General features: G+C 34.1%; 1 pseudogene; it reads right to left on the bottom strand.

Annotated features, from left to right (window-relative positions):
* Positions 1-17,921: 17,921 nt before the first annotated feature.
* LOC100735688 (E3 ubiquitin-protein ligase TRIM33-like) lies at positions 17,922-22,505 on the bottom strand (annotated as a pseudogene).
* Positions 22,506-23,706: the final 1,201 nt, after the last annotated feature.

The following is a 23,706-nucleotide window of genomic DNA, read 5'->3' as shown; positions in this document are numbered from 1 at the left end:
CCCCATTATAATCGTGTCTATTAATATTTGTCTTACATATTTTGGTGCTCCCATATTGGTGAATGTATATATTTATGACTGTTATCTCTTTCTTTTTTTATTTAAAGAGAAAGAAACAAAAAATACATGGAGATAAAAAAAGGGCAGAAATAATACAGAATTACAGAAAAATAAATGGTAAGAAGTTGCCAGCTGATAAGTTATATACTGTCATCTTAGTAATAGCTGTTCAGGTTACAAAATTAAAGTGTGTAAAATGACATTCAAATAGTGACACTGCTAACAGTTCTGCTCAGTGATCCAACAAAAACTTAGTAATATGGTTATAAGCACTACACACTTGTTTTATGTGTTAAGGAGGGTAAGATTAAACATATCAAAACAGAACAAAACATTTTATAAAAACAATTTAAAGAAATATAGATTTCAAAGCAAGTCCCCTGCAGATCTTCACTTTTTAATCTAATTGTCTCTAGTTTCTTCCAAATAGTCGTCCCCATATTCATGCACATTAAATACATACTGCATGTTATAGAACTAATCAAATCATTACAGGATGATGAAGGCTTTTATGTCTTCAAGATCTGACATTGGGGGAAGACAATAATAACTACCGTCACATCTCTCATTCTCTTCATAGTAGTTGTTCTTATCTTTATCTATGCTGAAATTGAACTTAAGAGACTACACTAATATCACTCTGGACAGTGAATAATAGTATCGCTAGATTTTATATCATAATGCTACAGAATTAGCATTGGGTCTCTTAGTGTCTCTTCTTCAGAGTATCTGTTCATTACATTTTGCATTATATTATCTGTTCCCATAAATAGTTTTTTTTTAAAAATCTTCTCATGTGTAAATTACAACATGTATATCTATTCCCTCTGTATTATACGGAAACACAAATCATGACAAGACAGCCAAACAAATTCCTAGAAAAGCATGCAATGAATAAGACACATAAGACCGCAATATTAGGTGATCTACTGTAGTTATTATGCTTTCTCCTGTTATTTTCAATAGATTTGTCCACATCATCGGGCTTAATATGAACATAGTATTAACTAGCTATTTTTATGAAAACACCACTTTGAAAACATTGTAGGACTTGAGAGCTGTTAATAATTAATACCAGTATGGATATCTTTTACATCTTGTCATCTTCAGATTAGTTGCCTCTACTATTAGGGTTGAATTTAAACGTTGGGTAGAAATTAAACATAACTTAGAATACATGAAACAGATCCAAAGAGATTACCAGGAAACTCAAAACTCCATTGAACACTGGCAAAATGCCTTGACAGCAACTAAAGTTAGCCTTTTGAAACTTGAAGAGAGATTTATGATATATGATTGTAAAAGAAAAGACCTCTTAAAAATAACAAGGAACCAGAAAGAAACAATTCAAAGGATAGAAATTGAAAAACGGATACATAACTTAAGAATAAAGCATGTGAGTGAGGAAACAGGAGCATCCAAAAATGAAATACAAAGAATATTCACAGATATATTAAAGCAAAATTTCCCATGTATAACAAAAAGAAATGATATACAGATAAAACAGGCATACAGAACTCCAGATACCTATAACCAAAACAGATCTACACCCAGACATATAATAATCAAGATTCCAGATATCCACCAAAAACAGAATATTAAAAGCAGCCAGAGAAAAAAAGCAGATTACCTACAATGGAAAAATTATCAAAATAACAACAGACTTATCAACACAAACTCTTAAATCAAGAAGAGAATGGGGAGAAATATTCCAAATCCTGAAGGAAAATAATATGCAACCAAGACTCATATACCCATCAAACTCTCTCTAAAATTAATGGATAAATAAGGTGCTTCCAAGGCAAGGGAGAGCTGTGGGAGTTCATGGCCACCAACCCAAACCTACAGAGAGTGCTGAAGGACATTCCAGAGAAAAAGAAGAAAGGATACCAAGATTCTGGCGATAGTGGCAGAGAGGCCTCAATGGACGGGGCAGACAGTGGAATGAGGGAGTATGGTGGTAAACTTATAGCAATAAAGTGGAGTAGCAGACATGAGGCAGAGATGGTAAACTATAATCTTTAGTATAGATAGCTTTGATACACTATAAAAAGAGGCGGGGTCATTGTTAATAGTGTATCAGGATTTAAAAGACACAGTAATCTTATCGCCCAGTTTTGTTGAATTTAATTTGTTCTGGTCTGTCTACTTATATGAGATTTGAGGGCACAGGTATCTGACCCAAAAATAGCAGGTTATACCATGGCAACTATCCTTAATTTTCTATTTACTTAAACTGAAATCCTGTATTACTTACATTGTCTTACTATGACTGATCTTATTGGAATCCTATTCATAAGACCATGGTTTTGACTGTTATCTCTTTCTATTGAAGTTTTCCCCTAACAAGTATGAAGTGAACTTCTGTTTCTCTTTTGATCATTCTTTGATGTTCACATTGTCTCCAAACAGAATATCTACTCCTGCATTTTCTGGCTTCATGTTGCTTAGAGTAATGTTTTTCATCTTTTGACTTTTAGTATATGAATTTCCTTTTGAGATAAACGTTTATACAGCATATTGTTGGATTTTCTTTCCAGTCTGTTTCTTTCTTTATTGTTCTTACTTTAAAGAGAACAAAGCACTACAAAGGAAAACAAAATAGAATAACCAGATCAGAGCAAAACAATCTAAAAAACACAGGATTTCAGAAAAAGACAACAGGAAATCAATAGTGGCTACCATAATGTCTCTTGTTTTCTTCAAAATGATTGTCCAGACCTGTGTTCCTCAGTACCCTACCACCACCATTGGCTTGGAGGGTAACCACTGTGCTACACCCCAGATCAGGCCACTGAGCTGCATCTGCACCCTTTGGCCCCCTCCCACTAGTGCCAAGGACAATCACCGCACCTCACACTGGCTTGGTCTGCTGAGCTACACCCGCACCTCTGAATGTCCCCCATGCATGCAAGCCAAGAGGTTAACAACTGCCCTGCACCCTGGATTGGACCACTGAGCTGCACCTGTACCCCTGCGTGCCCTCACATGGCCATTGGCCTGGAAGGTGACTGCTGTGCTCCACACATGCTCAGGTCACTGAGTCACACCTGGGTACTGGTGCACCTCTCAAACATGCAAGCTAAGAAAAGGATCACTGAGCTCCACTCTGGCTCTGACCACCACCACACCCATGAGCTGGCACAGTACTTCCACCAACCCTGGCTTGGCCCACTGCCCTTGGCTACCCTCCACATCTCTTAGATCAGCGTATTGCTGTGGGGATTTGTCTCACACTTCCCTTCCCAGAACCTTGAACTGTAGTATACTGACAGTGTTGGTTTGGTAGGAGACTTTGTGGCCCCTCGCCCATACAGAGGACCCAGGCAGGTTCCAGTCACTATGTACCTTACCCAAGAATCAGTGGATGTCAACAACCCAGTAGAACCCTAGGAAACACACTGCTCACAGTGCAAAGGCCAAAACTGAGCTATTCACAAAGCAATGGCAGAAAACTATCCAAACATGGGGAGAAATCTGATATACATATAGTGAGACATATAGGACATAAAACACTCATAACCAACAAAAATCTACACCCAGCATTATAATAATTACGATATCAGACATACCGCATAAAAACAGAATACTAAAAGCTGTTATAGAAAAGACACAATTCTCCTTTCAAGGAAAGCCTATTAGAATCACCACAGCCTTCTCATTACAAACCTTCAGTTTAACATAAGCTTGGAGTGAAGTAATTCAATCCCTAAAAGAAAACAACTTTTATCCCATATTGATGAACCTAGAAAAACTGTCTTTCACGTTTAATGGAAAAACATGATACATCCATGACAAAAAACAACTGAAGAAATTCATATCTACCAAGCCAACATTCGAAAGAGTATAGAAAGACATGGTAGAAAGTTAAAATTACCACAATCTCCAGAACACCAACAGAATGAAACAACCAAACTCGGTAAGAAATTAAACACGGAAGAAAAGTGGGAAACCAATAACAGGAACACAAGGTGGAAAAGTCAGATCAGTACATATCAGTAATATGCATAAATATAAATGGGCTCAATTCACCTGTCAAAAGAAACTGGTTGACAGAATGCATCAAGAAACATGGTTCCAAAATATACTGTAGGTGAAAAATACATTTGACTCAAAAAGAAACTCATAGACTAAAAGTCAAAGTATGAAGAACAGTATCCCTTGCAACAGAAACCGAGAACAATGCAGGGGTAGCTATTCTGTTTGCAGACAGAGTGAACTTGCAAGCAAAAACATTAAAGGAAGTAAAGAAGGCCACTACATACTTGTAAGTGGAAAGCTACAAAAAGAAGAACTAACAACTTGAAATATATATGCAACAAATACAGGAGCACCCAACTATATAAAACAAATATTAATGAATATAAAAAGCCAAATACAGAAGAACACAATTGTAATAGGGGAACTTAACACCCCACTGTCACAAACACATAGATCAAATAGTCAAAAAGTCAGAAAAGAAATAACAGAAATAAATCATACCTATGAACTAATGGACTTGGCAGTTGTTTACAGTATTCCACCCAACTACATCTGAATATACATTGTTTTCAGCTGCACATGGGACATTCTCTGAAATAGACCATATTTTAACTCATAAAACATTCTGAAGTATAGGTAGTGAAATTACCCCATGCATAATATCTGATTATAGTACACTAAAATTGGAAATCAATGGCAAAAAATTTGCAAAAGCTGCATAAATACATGGAAATCAAATAAGAGACTTCTGAACAAACATTAGGTTGCAAATGAAATTTAAAGAGGAAATAAAACAATACACACAAAACAATGAAAAGGCAGACACAGCATACTGTAATATATGGGATCAATGAAAGCAGTCCTAAGAGGGAAATAGACAGCAATAAAATGTCACATCAAGACAATGAATTGAGCATAAATAAATAACCTAATGCTACATCTCAAGCTTCTATAAAATGAAGAGGAAATCAAATCGAAAGCTCATAGAAGAGAAGAATTTGTCAAGATTGGAGCAGAAATTAATAGACTTGAAGCCAAAAATATGAAATATTGATGAATCAAAGATATTTTTGTAAGAATAAAAAATTGATAAATCTCTATTTTATCAAAAAAATCTCAATTTTATCAAGAAAAAGAAAGAAAAAACTCAAATCCATGCATTAAGAACTGACAGAGTGAAATTACTACAGATCCTATGGAAATTAAAAAGGTCATGAACACCTACTTCAAAAATCTCTACTAACATAAGGTTTAAAATATAGAGGAAATGGTTAGATATTTAGAAATATATGAACTACCAAAGCTCAGTTAAGAAGATAAAATGATTTTGAATCACCCAATATCAGCTACTGAATTTGAAAACATCTTTAAAAATTAACCAACAATAAAAGCCCAGGTACTGTTGGATTAATGGCTGAATTCTGTAAGAAATTTAGAGAAGATTTGATGCCAATGCTTCTTAAACTCCAATGTAATTGAAAGAGGATCAGTCCTCCTTAAATCATTATTGGAGGCAAGTGTCACTCCGATACGAAAGCCAGAGAAAGACCCAAACAAAATGGAAAACTATAGACTGATTTCACTAATGAACATTGTTGAAAATATTCTCAATAAAATATTGTCAAAGAGAATGCAGCAAAGCTTCAAAAAGTTTATACAGCACAACAAAGTGAGATTTATTTCAGGAATGCAATAATGGTTCAATATATGCAAATCAATAAATGTAATACATCACATTAACAGAGCCAAAAATAAAAATCACATGATCGACTCGAATAGATGCAGAAAAAGCTTTTGATAAAGTCCAACATTTGTTCATGATTTAAAAAAAAGTACAGAAACTCGGAATATATGGTATGTACCTCAATCACATAAAGGCCATTTATGAGAAAACAACAGCCAACATTAATCTAAATGGACAGAAACTGGAAACCTTCACTCTAAAATCAGGAACAAGATCAGGATACCCACTATCATCAATCCTATTCAATATAGTTCTAGAAATATTAGCAATCAGAGAATAGGCAGAAATTAAAGAACTAAAATACAAAAAAAAGAACTTAAATTATCATTATTTGCAGGTGACATGATACTCTACTTAGAACACCCAAAAATATGCCATAAAAAGACTACTAGAGATAATAAACATTCCAGCAGCATAGCTGGATACCAAGTTAACACTCAAAAATCAACAGCATTCTTTTACAGAAACAACAAACTCCCTGAGAAAGAAATTATGGAAATTTTGCTTTTCACAACACAATAGCATCTAAAAAAATTCAGATACTTAGAAATCAACCTAACCACCAATGTAAAATATCTATAGGCTGAAAATTATACTACTCTGTAAAAGAAAATTAAATAGGATATTAGAAAATGGAAGGAAATTCCTTGCTTTGGCTAGGAAGATCCAACACTATGAACATGGCCACACTCCCAAAACTGTTATACAGATCCAATGTAATCCCAATCAAAATACCATTAACATACCTGACAGATCTAGAGAAAATAGTCCTAAATTTCATTTGGAAAGAGAAGAAATCTTGAATATCAAAGGTGATTCTTGGCAAAGAATGCAAGACAGAAGGCATCATAATCCCTGACTTGAAGCTATACTACAATGTAACAGTAAGAAAATCAGCATGATACTGGCAAAGAAATATACCTGAGGGTCAATGGAACAGATTACAAGACACCAACACTATTTTAAAAACTCTCAGTCACATTATATTTGACAAAGGGGCTAAACATCTCCACAGGAAAAAAGATAGCTTCTTTAATAAGTGGCATTGGAAATTTGGCTTTCTGCATGCTGAGGACTGAAAACAGACCCATGCCTATTACCATACACTAAAATAAAGTCAAAATGGATTAATGATATAAATATTAAAACAAAAACACTAAATCCACTGGCGGGAGAGGTACGTAGACATGTTGGAGCCATAGAGATAGGGAGAGACTTAATGAATAAACTCAAACCGAGTAGAAAATACTTCAAAGAATCAACAACCAGGATCTCATGTTACTAAACAGTTTCTGCATTTCAAAATAAATCACCAACAAAATGAAAAGAAAACCTACTGAATAGAAAATAATTTTAGCCAGCAACCTCTCAGACAAAGGACTTATATCCAGAACATATAAAGAACTGAAAAACATGAAATCCCCCAAATTCAAGGACCCTCTCCAAAAATGGGCATCAGAGATGAACATACAGTTCTCAGATGATGATATACAAGTGTCAAATAAATACATGAAAAAAATGTTCATCATCACTGGCCATTCAAGAAATGCAAATTAAAACAGCATAGAGATTTCATCTCACTCTGGACAGAATAGACTCCATCAAGAAAATTACTGATAACAAATGTTGGTGAGGATGCAGGAAAAAAGAAACACTTCTCCATGGTTGGAGGGAGTGCAGACAGGTGCAAGCATTGTGGAAATCAGTGTGGAGATTCTTCAAAAAACTACAATTAGAGGTTCCATTAAATCCAGGTATTCTTCTCTTGTGTAATTTCCCAGAAAAATTGAAAAGGTCATGTCACAGATATGTATAAGGTCATAACAGCACAATTTGTTATAGCTAACTTCTGTAAACAACCAAAATGCCCATCAACCACAGAATGGATAAAAAAAATGTGGTAATTTTATACACATAGAAGACTACTCAGCTATAAAAAGGATAGTTTTGAGGCCTTTATATGAAAATGGAGGAAACTTGAGAATATCCTCATTAGTGAGATAAATGATACCGACATTAGTAAGTATCCCATTGTCTCTCTAGTGTGACAAATAATAAAAACTGGTAAAATAATGAGATACAAAATTATAACAGAAACGGTAAAAAAAAGTGATGGAAAGTGCTCTAAAGGGTATAATGGTATGTATAGTGTGTAAGATAGAAGATCATATTATGAAATTTATGTTGTATCATTGAACAGAAGCATTTGCACTGTCAATTTTTGAGTGTCTAGCTATGTTTATTGCTTTGATTTTGTGACTTTGGCAACTATTTTTAAGATGACAATGTGAAATGTATCAACTAACAAATTTATGATGTTATTTTTTTCAATTCTATATTGGTCCATTTTTTTGTTTTTCTATATTTTTAAGATTTCTTTTAAAAATAACATTATGCAATTTAACAATCATTGTTAGATTTCTTTCATTGTTTTGAAAACCTATATTGTTACTGTTTTGGGTTTGTTGTTATTGGTTAAATCTTTTGCTGTTTTATTTTCTGACATATTTTTTATTTTTTTTTTAAATTAAGTACCAAAAAACACCCCAAAATGTTTGTATATACCCTCACAAACAATAAGATAATACAATTCAAAATGTTATAAAAGCAATCAAAATAAAAGAATGAGAACCTTAAGTGTTTTCAACACTAGACACTATGAAATCAATATTGTCTACAGTAATGTCTCCTGTTTTCTTCAAATTAGCTGTCAATATCTTAATACATATTGAAATCAAATAATTGAAAACGGACTACAGCCAATCAAAACCAAGAATAAAAGCATTATTGGACTTTGAAACAAAACTGATGGGAATGCATCAATGGCTACCATGATGCCTCATTTTCTTTACTGTAGCTGTTCATACTATCACACATAACAGAATCAATTCTTATAAACCCTTTAGGTGATGTTCTAGGTATATATGCCTATACATGTACATCAATCCATTATATATTAAAAGAATAACAAAACAACAAATACATAACTATAACTAAGATTCCACAATAATAACTATGTAGGGTTCAACACAAGGTGGTAGGAACATAATAAATTTTGTTGTTTTACATAGTTATCTTTAAAAATCTTATTCCAATTATTGGATACAGTCATGAAAAATTGATTTAATTCTACAGATGTTAACTGTTTTGTTCCAAGAACTAATTGAATTAGTAATACAATCATCTTAGTAACCTTAAGTTTATATATACACATTTATATCTTTTTTCTTCTTTCTTCCTTGTTTTCTCCTTTTCCCTATATGAGTTATTCTTTTCTCTTTGAACAGTTCCCTATCCCTTAACAATATTCAGTGAAGATTTTGTATCTTATTTATTCTTTATGGTTTTTATACAAGGAAGACAATACCATATGTACACACGTGAATGTTGTTTATTTTAGTTATGTGTATGGTCTCAAGTCACATCTATTTACCTATCAAAGCTTCAATGTGGTCTTTCTTTAGAGTTGATTAGTATTCACTGCATAAAAAAATATCATTTTTATCCATTACTCAGTTGGTGAATATTTAGTTTGTTTCCAAGGCTTGCCTATTATGAAGTTTGCTGCTATAAACATAGGTGCACATATATCACTGTGGTATGATGTTTTCAGTTATTCTTGGAATATGCCTAAAAGTGGAATAGCTGGGTCAAACACGACCTCCCATCTCAGCTTTTTGACAAATGTCCGGACTGATTTCCACAGTGGTAGTGACAGATTACATGCCCACCAACAGTTGCGAAAGTGTTTCCTGTTCCCCACATCCTCTTCAGGATTTGCTGTTGGAAATTTTCTTGATCTTGGCCATTTTTTTCATATATTTATTTGCCATTTGTATTTTTTCAGCTGATAAGTGTGTATTCATCTCAGATGCTCATTTTTGGATTGGGTTTTTGATGTTTAGGGGCCTGAATTTTTTAAAACATTCTTTATGTATTCTGGATAGAAATCTTTGTCTGAGGGACAGTTGACTAAATTATTTCTAATTCATGGTATTTCTTTTCACTCTGTTGGACAGTTCTTTTAACATGAAAAAAATCTTTTCACACTTGGGAGACAATATGGTATGTACATGTGACTTTTCGTTGACTTCTTAGTATTTTCTTAAGTTAAATCTATTTACTTATAAATATATCAATGTGATAATTCTTAATAGCTGAGTAGTACTTCATTTTGTAAAAGGACTACATCTTTTTCTATCCATTACTCTGCTGATGGGCATTTATGTTTTTTCCAAGATCTGGATATTACAAATTTGCTACTATAAACATGAGTGCATGTATAACATTGTGACATGATGCTTTCAATTCTTCTGGGAATATACCCAGAAGTGGTATAGCTGGGTCAAAAGGGACTTCCAGGTCCACGTTTTTGAGGAAACTCCAGACTGACCTCCAAAATGTTTGCACCAGCCTACAGTCCCCCCCAACAGTGCAGGAGAGTTCCTTTATCAGTACAGCCTCCACAACATTGGTTGTTGGTAGCTTTCTTTATCTTGTCCATTGTTTCCGGAGTGAGATGGAATCTCAGCATGATTTGATTAGCATTTCTCTAATGACCAATGATGCTGAACATTTTTTCATGTATTTTATTTTCCATTTGTACTCCTTTATCTGAGAATTGTGTATACATTTCAGATGGCCATTTTTGGATGCTTCTTTGAATTTTGAGGATCTGATTTTTTAAATTATTTATGTTTTAGACAGAAGCCCGTTGTCAGAGGGACAGTTGACTAAGACATTTTCAAAATTCATGGGTTTCCTTTATACCCTGTTGGAGATTTATTTTGACATTGTGAAAACTTTGTAATAAGATTAGATCCCAATTATTGATTCTGGGAAGCACTTCCTATTTGGTTTGATTTTTGTTCATGAAATCTCTACTTACCCTTATGTTTTCAATATTTCTACCTACTTTTTCTGGCAGCAAATTTAGTGTTTCTGTTTCAATATTTAGATATTAGATTCACTTTGACTTTAGTTTAATATAATAGGCATGGGCCTACTTTTAGTTTTGAGCATATGGAAAGCCAGTTTTTCCAGCACTATCTATTAAAGGGGCTATTAATCCAGTGAACAAGTTTAGCCTCTTTGTCCAAGATAAGGTGGCTGAGTGTGTTTGTAGCTGTGAGTCTATCTTCCAATCTATTGCACTGATCTTCAAGTGTGTTCTTATTCCAGTGTCATGTTCATTTTATTTTAGTAGCTTTGTAGTATAATTTCAAGTCAGGAATTGTGATGCCTCTGGCCTTGCCACTGTTGCTCATAATTTCCTTTGCTCTTCTAAGTCTCTTCTGGTTTCATATGAATTTTATGAATGATTTCTCTAGCTCTGTGAGATATGGTAATGTTATTTTAAGTGGAATTGCATTACACCTGTACAACAGTTTTGGGAGAATGGCCATTTTCACAATGTTTGTTTTTCCTGTCCATTAACAAGGAATGCCTTTCTATTTTATGCAATCCTATTCAGTTCCTTTAATCAGAGTATTATAATTTTCATTGAACAGATGTTTTGCATCCTTTGAAGATTGATTTCTAACTATTTCATTTTTTGAATGCTATTGTCAAGGGTGTGATTTATTTTATTTTTCTCTCAGGAAGTTTGTTGCTTGTGTACAGGAATGCTTCTGATTTTGAAGTGTTGACTTTATATCCAGCTGCATTATTAAGCCCAGGAGTTTTTCAATAAAGTTTGGGGGTCTTCTAGGTATAGTATCATTTCATCTGCAAGTAATTGTAAATTCACTTCTTCCTTTGTTATACTTCTTTCTTTTATTCCTCTGTCTTCTCTGTCTTGCTCTGGCTAATATTTTTAGTAATATATTGAATAGGATTGGCCATAGTGGACAGCATTGTATTGTTCATGATTTTAGAGGGGAAAGCTTTCTGTTTTTGAACATTTAACATGATGCTTGCTGTTGGTTTTTCATAGGTGTCTTTTTTCTGGTTGAGCTAGAGACACCTATTCTGATTTTCCACAGAATTATTATAATGAATGAGTGTTGGACTTTATCCAAAGCTTTTATTTTGCATCTATAGAAATGCTATGTGATTTGTATTTTTTTGCTCTATTGATATGGTAGATTACATTTATTGATTTATGTGTGTTGAACCATTCCTGCATTCCTGGGATAAATCCTACTTGGTCATGGTTTATAATCTTGATGACACGCTGCATTCTGTTTGTCAGTATTTTATTGTGGATTTTTGCATCTATGTTTATTAGGACATTGGCCTGCAGTGTTCTTGCTCCTTGTATATGGCACCTTTACTTTATTTATTCATATATGTTAATGAACTGCTTTAAGGTAGTCATTTGTGTGTATTATTTCACATCACTGTGTGTGGCAATCTGTCCATCTGTCCATATGTTTGTTAACAACTGTGTGTGTGTATATTTCATTCACTGATGCCTTTGTAGATAAATAAAAGAATGTATCAACGCAGTCTTTATGTTTCTATGTGTTTGTGTTTGTATAAATGCATATATCCGCCTCAACTTGTGCGACAAGAAAGTTAATTCAGACAACACAGAACAACATCAAAGAAACTGTGAGAAATTAGTAATTAAATGTGGTAAAGGAAAAGCAGGTGGAGAAACAGAGTTCTCAAAAGGGAGAAGCTAGTGAGCGAGGTAAACATGCCCCAAGTAGACAGGAGAAATGAGAATGTATGGAACACAGAAGAAAGGAAAATTTTGAAAGTAAAATTCAAAGAAAGCAAAGATGTGCGGTGAGAGCAATATGGAAAGGGTGTATAGAAAAAAATAGGGCCAAAGGAAATCCTTTAAAAAAAAAAGGTTAAAGAGTAACTCTCCAAAAATATCTCAATTAAAACATGCTCTAGAGAGATATCTGAGCTAAAATAGTCAGTAATTACTAACAGGAAAACCGAAAGTGTGCACTTCAATTGTAAAGGTAGATATAAACTCAAATGCATAATATTCTAATATAATGGCTCTCTGTACATCTCATGAAAATCTGTGAAAGTGTATTTTAATGCTGAAACTAAATATTCTAATGTACATATTCTAATAATGTCATGTTTCTTTAAAATTATTTTAAAAGTATTTGTTTATTTTAAAAGATTAATATAAAAGAGGACATAGCAAAACAGCTCAGAACAGAACAATTTAAGCAACATAGTGTTTCACCACAAGACAATCCATCATAACTATATCTACCATAGTGTCTCTTTCTTTGAAATATGTGAGTATAACTTCACACATTATAGTATCAAACATAACAAAAGAGTATAAAACCATTCAAGAGAATGAAAGTATTACAGGACGTTTAGAACCAACTAACAGAAAGTAAACAATGGTTACTATATTATCTCCTTGTACATAAAAATTTTATTTATACTATCACACATAACAATATCCAATGAGACACAACATGGTAGAATCAATGGATACAGAAGAACAAAAGCATGGTATGACTTCAAAACAAAAAGATATTAAATCAGCACTGGCTACTATAATGTCTTGTTTTCTTCAAAATGTCTGTTGAACCATTAAGACAGCAAAATCAAACAACATAGAATAAAACCATTCCAACTAAGGAATAAAAATATTATATTGCTCCAAAGCAATATAAAGGAGAATCATGATTACCATATACTTTCATGTATTCATACCATTTCTTACAATACGGAGACTATATGGTATTTGTACATGTGATACGGATACCATTTATAACTGAGTAGCACTCCACTGTATAAAAATATCGCAACTTTTTTATCCATTCTTCAGTTGATGAACACTTAAGTTGTTTCAAAGATCAGGCTATTACAAATTGTGCTGCTATAAACATGGGTACACATATATCACTGTGTTTTGATGTATTTAGTTATTCTAGGAATATGCCTGGAAGTGCAATAGCTGGAACAAATGGGACTTCTAATCCCAGATTTTTGAGAAATCTTGAGTCTGACCTCCACAGTGTTGAAAACAGTCTACATTCCCAGGAACAGTGTAGGAGATTTTCTTTTTCTCCACAGCCTCTCTAGCATTTATTGGTAGATTTCTTGATCCTGGCCATTCTTTCTGGAGTGAGATGGAATCTCAGGGTGGTTTTAATTTGCATTTCTCTAATGAGTAATAATGATGAACATTTATTCATGTATTTATTTGCCATTTGTATTTCTTCATCTGAGAAGTGTGTCTTCACCTCAGATGCCCATTTTTGGATTGGATCTTTGAATTTTGAGGGTCTGATTAAAAAAAACATTCTTTATATGTGTTAGACAGAAGCCCTTTGTCTGAGGGAATGTTTATTAAGACTTTTTCCCAGTTTGTGGTTTTTCTTTTCACTATGCTGGAGGTTTCTTTTGATGTGAAGAAACTTTTTAATAATACATAATCCAAGTTACTGAATCTGGGAAGTATTTCCCATGATATTTGATTCCTGTGCATGAATTCTCTACCTACCCCTATGTCTCAAAGGTTTTTTACCCAATTTGTCTTCCAACAGACATAGTGATTCTGTTTTAATATTCAGATCTTTGATCCATTTAGATTTTAATTTAGTACATGGTGATAGGCATGAATCCAGGTCTAGTTTTGGGAACATGGAAAGCCAGTTATTCCATCCTATTTCTTAAAGAGACTATCATTTTTCCAAATATTTGGCCCCTTTATTAAAGATAAGGTGGTTGAGTGTGTGTGTACTTGTGGTTTGTCTTCTAATCCATTCCACTGGTCTTTAGACCTGTTTTTATTCAAATACCATGTTGGATTTTACGACAGTTGCTTCGTAGTATAAGTTCACATAAAGGATTGTGGTGCCTCCTAACTTGCTTTTGCTGCTTAGAATTGTCTTTGCTATTCTATGTCTCTTCTGGTTCCATATGAATTCTACCAGTGATTTCCCTAGATCTGACATATGTTGTTAGTATTTTTATCATTATTGCATTGAATCTGTATAACAGTTTTGGTAGAATGGAAATTTAAACTATATTTAATCTTCCTATTTGTGAGCAAGAGATGACTTTGCATTTTCTGAAATAATCTTCAGTTTCTTCCCGGGGCATTATAATTGTCCATGTATAGATTTTTCATTTCTTTCTTTTTTTTTCTTTCTAGATATTAATTTCTATGTAGTACTTTTTTAGATGCTCACGTAAAGGGTGTGGCTTCTTGTTATTCTCTCAGTGATTCTGTTGTAGTTTATAGGAATGCTATTGATTTTTGAGTATTGATTTTGTATTCAGCTACATTGCTGAATTTCTTTATTATATGTAGGAGTCTTTAAATAGAGTTTTGGTGGTCTTCTATGTACAGTATCATGCCATCTTCAAGTAATGATGATTTAACTTCCTTTTTTACTGTCTTTACCCCTTTTATTTTTCTTTCTTGCCTAATTGTTCTGGTTAGCATTTCCAGTATTATGTTGCATAAGCATGAAGAGACATCCTTATCTTGTGCCTGATTTTAATGTAAAGGCCTTCAGTTTTTGGCCATTTAATATGATGATGTATGTTGGTTTGTCATAGATGGCCTCTATCATATTGATGCAAAGACCATGTATTCCAAATTCCTGCAAGTTTCTTATTATGAATGAATTTTGAATCATATCAAAAGCTTTATATGCATCTATAGAAATGATCATGTGATTCTTATTTTTTGTTTTACTGTCATGGTGGATTACATTTATTGATTTATGTTTATTGAAGCATCCCTGCATTAATGGAATGTATAATTTTCTTGATGATATGCTGCATCCTATTTGCCACTCTTTTACTCAGGATTTTTCATCTGTGTTCATTACGGAAATTGGCCTGTAGTTCTGTTTTTTACTTGGGTCTTTCTCAAGTTTTTGTACTAGAGTAAAATTTGCTTCCAAGAATGACTTAGAAATGATTGCTTCCCTTTCAATTTCATTGAAGATTTTGATGAGTTTCTTGTAGACAGCATATAGCTGGATGTTATTTCTTGATCCATTGTGCCAGTCTTTTTCTTTTAATTGGTGGATTGAGACTATTAACATTCATGGTTATAACTGTTATATATTTGTTTATTGTTGATGTATAATCTTTCTGCTGTCACATCTTTATCTTTATTTTTCAGTTCTAAACAGTTCTAAACAGAAAGATAAAGCAGACTTTATTGTTTGCTTTGCTTAGTGTTTTTTCTAAGTGTATCTAAACTGCCTTTCAGTAATCTTTGCAGGATTGGCTTGGTGATCATGAGGTTCTTCAGCTGTTATTTGTCATGGAAGTATCTGATTTATCCATCCAAGGACAGTTTTACAGGGTACATCATTCTAGGTTGGAAATCATTTTATTTTAGGAACTGGGATACTTCACTCGATGCTCTTTTTGACTTCATTGTTTGTGCTGAGAAGTCTTCTGTGACTTTGATAGGTTTTCCATTATGGTGATATATCATTTCTCTTTAAGAGTTTTTAATATTCTGTTCTTTTGTTGGATTTCTGGGATGGTGATTATTATATGTCTGGGTTTAATTTTATTTTGATATGGCTTTTTGGAGTTTTATATGCTGTGGTGATCCTAATGTCAGTTTCTCTTCTACACTTGGGAAATTTTCAGCTTTTACTTCTCTAAATATCTTGAAATCATTTGTGCTGTCCCTTCTTTTTTTTTTTTATCCATATGAATCTTATGGAGTTTTTTTCTGTATCATCACACAGCTGTTGGATTGTTATTTCCTGATTCCCTGTTATTTTTAAAAGATTTTTCCATTCCTGTTTACTAGCTGCAATCTTGTCTTCAAGGTGAAATTCTATCTTAACTTTCCTTGAGTCGGTTTTGACAACTTTTGATGAAATTTTTTTGTTTCCTTTAAAACTCACTGAATATGCTTTAGGTATTCTGTTTGCTTCTTACATTGTTCATCCAGGGATTCTATCTTTTGGTTTTGTCCCCATAATTTTTTAACTATGTCTGTTTTAGATGTGTTTAGCATCTCTTTAATTACTTTTATCCTTTTTTCTTTTACCTGGGAAATTATTTTTTGTTTTAATACCTTTAAAGCTTCCCAGAGTTGCTTTTTTATTTCAGTTGCTCTTATTTCAGGTAGTTCAGGTGTATAGCATAAAATTTCTTCTATGTACATATCTCCTAAGGTTTCTTGGGATGGGCTTGAGGTTTGAGAATGTATTTTTGTCCTTTGTTCTGTCATTGTCCTATATTTCCCTGTTTCAAGTTTTGTTGCAAGGCTTCCCTTAGGCCTGTTGGTAATCATCTTCTATACCCTCGGCATTTGGGATGGAATGCAGGTTGCTGAGCATGGTCCAGTCTGGCCCTCTGGAACTCCCATGTGACTTCCAATGTTCCAGGAAGCTGGGCAGGCACCTAACCACTGTGGATAATGATCCAAAGCCATCCCCATCCAAGGACTCAAACTCAATTTGTGTTAAATCAACTCCACTAATTGAAGAAGGTTGTTGGGCATAATCTAGCCAGGTCACAATTCCTCCCACAAAAATCTAGTCTAGTTTAGGTGGCTGGAAGCTGGGCAGTTCCTTGACAACTGAGAGCAATTATGTTAACCTCCTGGGGCTGGGATGGTACATGGACACTCACCTCTGGTGATGCAGTTTCCTAAATTGAGAAAGGGTCACTGGGGGAGCCCAAGAAAGGCCAGAAACCTGTGTAGCCAGAGGAGTGTGGCTATGTGCCATCAAGTTCCCCGGATTGAGAGAGGCTCACAGGGTTGGTCCCGGTAGGCCCAAGACCTGTGGAGTCAGTCGAGTGTGGTTGGAACCTGGGGAGTTCCTTGACCTCTGAGAGAAATGCTCTTAACTATCCAGGCCTGAGTGTGGTGCACAGACACACCCACCTTTCTTTTTAAAGACATCTCTGGTTTTTATTTTTCTCATTTCGTTTTTTAGCTTCTGAAAAATGAAAATGTTTGTTTTGTGTACTTTTAAAAGTTGAGTGAAAAATTTTTGTTTTGTTCACCTTTCTTGACAATAATATCATCTGTCCATTATTTCAATCTAATACTGTGTAAGAGCTACCAGGTTCTTTAAGGAGATGCACACTGAAGGCAAGACATATTACAACAAACCTTAAATATATGGCTTTCTTTCTTTCTTTCTTTCTTTCTTTCTTTCTTTCTTTCTTTCTTTCTTTCTTTCTTTTTCTCTTTCTTTTTCAAACAGCTGCTTTAATTCCATGTTAGTTTGATTTATATGTACTGGTCCTCATCTGATTTAAGGTGTTTTCTGTGAAGCTGTATAAAGTTTTAATCAGAGCTTTCAGTTACCTCGCTATCATCGTCTTCCGGTTTAAACTCTGGCAAACGTGTGAAGGTCCTTTCTGAGTAGATCTCTATGAAATTATCTTCAAAGTCAATACAACTGCTTTCCCTGCATGAGATATTGCTGAATCATTGTTCAAATCAAGCTCTTGTGTGATGGGCTGGGGATTTAACTCAGCAGCATAAGTGCCTGCCTTGCAAGCCCACAGTTGTGAGTGTGATCCCTGGTACAAAAAATTAACAATGTCTTGTGTTTGCATAAACTTGAACAAATCTCATCATTTCATTAACCTTTCACAATTCTTGAAGATCAAATGAACATCAGCCACAAAATCATCTGGAATTTGGTAATATTGAGAATGTTTTTTCTGAAGCTTCTTTTGAATAGTGGATGAATCCAATGCTATTTTTATAATTTTAAAGTAGTTTGGTATCAAAGCAGGTACCAGCTCCTAGAATTCCATATTTAATTCATGGCAATAGAGATAAAACAGGAGACTTTCCCTTTTCCTTTGTTCCACTGGGCTTAATCCTTGTGCAGCTTTCCCCTTCTGGATGTGTTGCAAACTATCACATTCATATTCAACTTCTGGCTTCCAAGTATCCTTGCAAAATATGAATATCCAGTCCCCACTTGGAAACCTAAGAAGTATTGGAATATGGAAATTTAGAAGACCTTTAGATATTTTTCACAGCACAAGAGATCCCCTCCATTTTGGCAGACAGCACACAAGTCTTCATTTGAATCAGCATCTTTGATGTTGCCATTTCCACCAGTCTTTGCTTCCATGTGAATATGGCTTCGAATTGGAGACGTTTCATTAACTAGATTGCTGAGTCCTGACTACTTGCAGCTTTCATTCAAATCTGCAGGTTCAGATTTCACATGATTTTCCAAGCTTGCTAACACACCTAACTCACTATCTAAATCCAGGTTGGTTGACACAGGTGATGCCAACTTATGCTCAGGACTGCTCCACGTGGAGTCACTCTTCCTCCCATGCTCAGTCTTTTCCTGTTCACAGCTCCTGAAAAACTACAGACCTCTTCCTCAGTCCCAGGTTCTTGCTTGACATTCACTTGATCAGATTTCAAACTAAAACCAATCTTCTCAGCAGTTCTTCCTGATGACTCACAGCTGCAACTACTGCCAGTACTAGAAGTACGAGGAGATCTCACAGGTGTGTGAGAATTGGATAAACCTGATAATCCTGGAGATAAGGTACAGAGTCCTGGGGAAGGAAGGATTCATGGTGCTTGTAGACTTTGGGAGTAGGTGACTGTCTGAGATGTATCTACCTGGTAGCTTATTTAACTGCTTGTGTCAGCATCTTCCAGGTATATGGGTGGAATATCAGGCAAGGATAGAAGATATTCTAGATAGTAACTGAGGGGATGAGTTCTATTGCTGTAACAGATGGGCTGTTGGGGCTTTGGCTTGCATTTGCCATAGTTGCTATAGTAGGGTTTCTTGGGTTGTTTGTGATATTGTGTACTGATATGATAAGAAAAGTTGCATCATGCCCTGGGTTTGAGTGTTGCCTCAGGAGATGTGGTTGCATCATGGGATACTGAGGAACGCTGTGCCTGGGCATCCTTGGAATTCTGGCAGAAATCTGAGCCAGTCTCATTTGATTTGCTTGAAAAGCTCCACAGCTCATGTTACCTTTTTGCATTGTTTGCATACTGAACAATCTTGGAGCCTGTTGCTGTAACATCTGAGGGGCTGTTTGTCTAGGGTACTTCTGTGTTGTTGTTGTTGGTAGTGGTGTGGGAGCTAGTGGTTGCTGATTCCTCATCCATTGCAGCTGCTGAGTTTTCTCTGTGCATACATTTGCTGTTGCATATACTGAAGTTGAAGCTGTGCTAAATTAATCTGTCCAGGGCTTTTACTAATGTGCTTTGTCCCTGAAGTAACTTGTCTCACTACAACATTAGGAGTATAACCAGCAACTACAAACACACTCAGCAACCTTATCTTTGATAAAAGGGCCAAACTCATTCACTGGAAGAAAGATAGTTCCTTTAATAAATTGTGCTGGAAAAATCTGGATCTTAATATGCCAAAAAGTAAAACTACACGCAAGCCTATCCCATGTACTAAATGAAAGCCAAAATGTATTAACAATCTAATTATTAAAACAGAGACACTAAATCTGCTGAAAGACAAAGTAGACAGAAATCTTGAAGACAGAGGAATAGGTACAGAATTCATGAAGAAGAATCAACTGCTCATGAAATATATCACAGAAATAATAACTGTGATCACATCTTAATGTAGAATTTTTGCACGTTGAAAGAAGTTTACAGCATAGTCAAAAGAAAATCCACATATTTGAAAAAAACATAGTGAACTGTCCCACAGACCAAGTACTTCTGTATAGAAGATATAAAGAATTTTTAAAAACCTAGGTACCTGAAATACCAAGACCCAACTCAAAAATGGGCATCTGACATGAATACACAGGTCTCAGATAAAGAAATACAAATCGTAAATAAATACATGAAAAAAGGTTCAGCATCATTGGTCATTAAAGAAATGCAAATTAATACCACACTGAGATTCTATCTCACTCCAGAAAGAATGGCTGGAATAAAGAAAACCGTTAGCAACTAATTTTGCAAAGGCTGCAGGGCAAAAAGGAAGACTTCTGCACCCTTGGTGAGAGTGCCGATTGGTGCATCCACTGTGGAGGTCAGTCTGGATATTTCTTAAAATGCTGGTAATGGAAGTTCCATTTGACCCAGCTATTCCACTTCTCGGCATATTCCCAAGAGACCTAAAAATATCCTACCACAGTGATATATGTGCACCCATGTTTATAGCAGTATGATTTTTAATAGTCAGATCCTGGAAACAACCTAAATTCCCTTCAACTGAGGAATGGATAAAAATGATGTGCTATTCCTATACAGTGGATTACTGCTCAGATGTAAAGAATGATCATATTGAGATATTTATAATAAGTGGATGCAACTTGAGACCATACTCATTTGTGAAATAAATCAAACTCACATGCATAAATACCATATAGTCTCCCTAGTGTAAGAAATGCTAAGAGTGCATAAGCTACAAAAAACTCACTAAATGTAGTGAAAGAATAAGAATATGGTTAAGTGGGAAAAATAATATCTCAGGGAAGTGAGGAAAAAGAAAGAGAAAGGAAAAATATAGCTAAAATTATATAAACACACTTATGACAAATAAGATAATTGTACTACAAAGCCTGTAAGTTAGAACAAAATAATTAACATTCATAAGATTTGAACTCTTGTGCATATTATTGTATGGTGATCTGAGGAACTCTTGAAAATCATTCTGCAAAATAACAACCCTAGCTATGTTCCTACCACCTTGTTTTGAAGGCCTAAATTGTGAGTATTTTGGCCTCTTTGATATTGTTATTTGTCTTTTCATGTGTGTGTGCTTTTCTAGGAATTTTTTGTTTAATTTTGTTTTTCCCTCTAATACAAAATGATAGGCATAAATGTAGAAATACACATAAGTACAAAACTTCTCCTAAGCAGTTTATGAGTATCGCTTATATAAAACATGATGAAATGAACAGCTACTTTCAAGAAAAACAGACACGATGTTATCCAGTGCTAATTATGTATCATCAGGCTGTGAAATGCAGAAATACTATTATTCTTTGTTCAGTGTGATTTTAGTCTGTTTTTCATTATTTAATTTCAACGCACTTGAAGGTAGGGCAAGATATTTTGAAAAGAACAAGAGACATTACGACAGCCATTGTTGATTTCCCTCTTATCTGGTTTTGAAGGCCAAAAATACCTTGATCATTTTGTTCTGGTCAGTTTAGTAACATTTTGTTTTGTATGAATTCATTGTGTGTGAAAATATGGACAATTATTTAGAAGAAAGCAAGAGGCAATATGAAAGACAATGATGATCTCCTTTTGTCTTGCTTTTAAATCTGTATCACTCTGTTTTCTTCTGCTCTCTTCTGTTTGGTTCTTTTTAATTTTACCCTGTTTAAAATAAAAATTTAAAAAAGAATCTGTTTTGACTGAATGCTTTTCCCTGTGTTGTCTGTGGTACACTCTCTGTACTACATGGAGATCAAGGTTATAATTCTTTATTGCTTAATAGTATTTCATTGTATGAAAATACTGAATCTTTCCTTTCCATTCTGTAGTTGTTGGGAAAGCTAAATCTACTTTTTCTCTGAGTCTGTCTCAAGGAGTATTGTATAATTTACCCCAAACTTCAGTTTGTCCATTTTCTTTCAAGTCAAATGTGTTTATTTTATACAACATATTGGTTAATTTTGTCTCCTGATTCATTCTGCCTCTATTTCATTTTATTGATAAGTTCAGGACGTCTACATTACTGATTACAATCCACATATACTAGCTTATCTCTACCACACTATCCTCCTGCCATTGGTCCCCTTCATCTTCCATCCATCCAGTTGCCTGCTCTGCTCCACAGTCCCTTTCTGCTACTGTTCCTGAAAATGTGATCATCTTCAGTTCTTTCTAGACACTATTGTATATAAAGCTGTGCTCGACTATTTCAAAGAAAGAGACATTATGGTAGTTACTGTTAATTATGGGTTGTTTTGTGATAAAATGCTGTGTTACTTGCATTGTTTGATCTGATCAGTTTGTTATGTCCTCTTTTTTCTTATTCTCTTTAAAATGAAAAAAATTAAAAAGGAATAATTTCATGTTACATAGAATAACTCTGTTCACTCACTGTTGATAAAATATTTAGAAATAGTTTTTGTAAAATGTTAGTGTTTGATTGGGAATTAATTCCATAAAATTTGATGTCTACAGTTTCAGAATTCTCATCATCACCCTATCCTTTTAATTTTGTGAATTATTAAAATGCAGAAAAGTACAAAAAATAAGACAAGCAGTCCACATATCTCATTGCAGAAATAGTGTCTTCACACATTTACTTGCAGAGAAAAAGATATTTTTATAAAAATTGGTCCCCCTCCCCAACCCAATCCTCTAAACTCATTCTCATCTTTCCTCCATTTTTCACAGGCCACCATCAAGAGTTTGGTCTGTATGCTTACAATTTTTTAAATTGTTTTAAAAATTTTATGTATGTATGCATATTCATTAGCAATATAAAGTATTTAACTTCATCAATGAAAATACCTCAAATTTAGTGAAATCATTGTACTATACATATCATTCTCCAAGTTTTTTCCATCTCAATGTGTTTTAGATGTTTACAAGAACATATGGTTTTTGTTTGTTGGGGTTTTACACATGGGTATTATTTCATCATAAGATATTTGAATTGTAACCAATTGAGCCACAGAGAAATTTCTGGTATTTCCTAAGCATACATGTAAGTAAAAATAAAATGTAGTTTTGAATTTTGCAAGAAAATTTTTTTCTATTTTCTAGCTTGTAATCATCTTGATATATTTGCTTTAAATAATTGTGCCTTCATTTCCCATGATATTTACTTTTCTGTGTAATGCATGGTACTCTTGTTTTCTACTCTTGAAGAACAAATTACCACAAAATATATTTTTAAAAATTATTTTCTCTTTTACTAATACAATATCTTTCATATTGTATTAAATGTTTGAATAAATTAAAATAACTTTTTAAAATCTCTTCTGCTCTGCTGAATTACTATCACAAAGATCTATTATTTACTAATGATCATATGTGTTTTTGTTTCTTCCACTCTAATTTT

This window comes from Cavia porcellus, unplaced genomic scaffold (assembly GCF_034190915.1).
Source record: "Cavia porcellus strain 051 isolate PalLab524CR breed Dunkin Hartley unplaced genomic scaffold, mCavPor4.1 scaffold_37, whole genome shotgun sequence".
Lineage (NCBI taxonomy): Eukaryota > Metazoa > Chordata > Mammalia > Rodentia > Caviidae > Cavia > Cavia porcellus.
The sequence above is the reverse complement of the archived record's forward strand: the minus strand, read 5'-3'. Positions and strand labels throughout refer to the sequence as shown.